Source organism: Pteropus alecto, unplaced genomic scaffold (assembly GCF_000325575.1).
Source record: "Pteropus alecto unplaced genomic scaffold, ASM32557v1 scaffold114, whole genome shotgun sequence".
Lineage (NCBI taxonomy): Eukaryota > Metazoa > Chordata > Mammalia > Chiroptera > Pteropodidae > Pteropus > Pteropus alecto.
This window is the reverse complement of record NW_006435793.1, coordinates 1,565,292-1,567,706: the sequence shown is the minus strand read 5'-3', so window position 1 is coordinate 1,567,706 and position 2,415 is coordinate 1,565,292.

The window sequence follows — 2,415 nt, the reverse complement described above, 5'->3', positions numbered from 1 at the left end:
GAGCTTTATGCTTTCAAGGTCAGCAAACTGTGGGAAAGTAAATATATGGGGGAGAAACCAATAGAGTAAGGTTTGTTTGTAGATTTGTCTGATGGCATCTCTGGGCTGATCGGAATGTCTTCTTTCCTCCTGTATAGGAAGATTCACAGTAGAGTTTTATCTCCTGCTTTCAGAAAGAAAAAGGAAGGTCACAGTGTCCTTGCAACTGCTGTTTCTTAAGTTCCTTTTTGTGTAATTATATGAAGTGATGAATGTTAACTAAATTTATTGTGGTAATCATTTCACAATATATAGTATGCCAAGTCGTTATGCTGTACACTTTAAACTTATACAGTGTAATATGTCAATTATATCTCAATTAAACTGGAAGGAAAGAAATAACCAATGGCTCAAGTGGCATATTTTGGGTGGCATATTCTGATTTCCTTCACTGTCATGTAACATGACAACATCAAATGGTAGCAAGGAAGAGGAGTATCTTTTTTTTATCTTTTATTTTTATTTTTTATTATGGTGACATTGGTTAACGAAATCCAATAAGTTTCAAGTGTACAATTTAACAATAAGGCATATATATATTGCATTGTATGTTCACCACCCACAGTGGAGTATCTTATAGTTTGCTGGTAGTACTATAAAATGGTATGCCCACTTTTGAAAACTATTCTTCAGTTTCTAATCAAGTTTAATATATATTTAACATTTGACCCAGCAATTCTACTCCTGGGTATTTACACAAGAGAAATGTAAACTTACATTATGAGACATTTTGTTCAAGAATGCTCATAGCAGCTTTATTCATAACTGGAAACAACCTAAATGTCCATCAACAGGAAAATGAATAAACAAATTGTGATATGTTCATACTATTCAGCAATATAAAGGAATGAATTGAAACAACAACATGGATAAATCTCACGGACATTACTTTGATCAAAGGAAGTCAGATACTAAAGACTATATACTGTATTGTTCCACTTACATGAATTAAAGAACAAGCAGAACTAATTTTTAGAGACCGAACAGTCGTTACCTCTCACAAGACAGGAAGGAGTGACTTGAAAGGGGCCTAGGAGACCTTCTAGGGTGACTGAAAATGTCTGGACCTTGACTAGGATGTGGGTTACACAGGGACATTTATCAAAATTCATCAAATCATTTTCTTAAGATCTGTGCATTTCACTGTTTTAAAAACTAAAAAGAGTTCTATCTTTATGGATTAAACAGCTACTTCATTTCTTTAATTAAAAAAAAATACTTATTTAACATTTATTAATCACTTACTTTATGCCAAGCAGTTTTACATACACCTTGTTACAAGCACCCTCATATAATCTTATAATGAGTCTATGATTAGATATTATTATTATTATTACCATACAGCAATATATTATATATTGCTAGGAGAGGTTAAATAGCTTAGTCAAGGTCACGCAACTAGTAAGAGATGTCGCTGTGGTTTGAGGCCTCATCACTTACAATGCTATCCTCTCTTCCTTACTTTAGACTGAGCTTACAATTCGATTCCATAATTAGAAGAAATCACGTTAATTGGAGTTCACTATTACATGTACTCAAAAATTTTTTTTTAAATTTTGACATAATTTCAGAATTCTGACCTACAGAATCATGACATAATACATAGGTATTATTTTAAGCCACTACATTTGTGATAATTTATTATAGCAGCAATATAAAATTATTACAGACGTCTTCAAACTGGGCATGAGCACTGCCAAAGCACTTCGCAAAAAGGATGATATTATAGTCCCCAAACATCTAGTGACATGCAATACCCTCATTAGATGTTAAATATACTTTTCAAAAAATGAAAATAATGTTTAACTGAAGGATATTTTGGAGGCCAGGAGCAGAAAGCCACTCAAGCAACCCAAATTAAAAGGAGTTTTTTTGTAAGAATAGAAGAAGAAGTCTCATTGGCCACAAAGATAAAAACCTAGTCATTCCACAACGGAAAAGAGATCTGATAGCATTCCTGGAAAAGTTCCTTCAGACCTTTAAGCGAGAACAGAGTAAGAATAAATGTAAAAAGAGATAACGTCAACAAATTAGTTAAAATTAAATGCTTTAATTTTCCCCCACACTGTACATTCATGGCTCATTTGATAAAGCCCTCTAAATCTGGTTATGTATAAGCTATGTAATTTAGGATTTAGAAAAAAATATCTAGAACAGTGACACTGGTGGGAAATAGAGGAGGAAGGGGTACAGAGTGGTACTTTGGATACAAGTAGAATTTGCAGATATTCATGACGGACTGGGTATAGTGGTGAGAGAGAAGTTAGAACCACCTATGATTCCCAAGATCGTAGGTCCTCTATATGCTACAGGAGGACAAATATAGAATTTTCATTTTCCTTATTATATCTACGATGTTCAGCACATAGTAGGTAC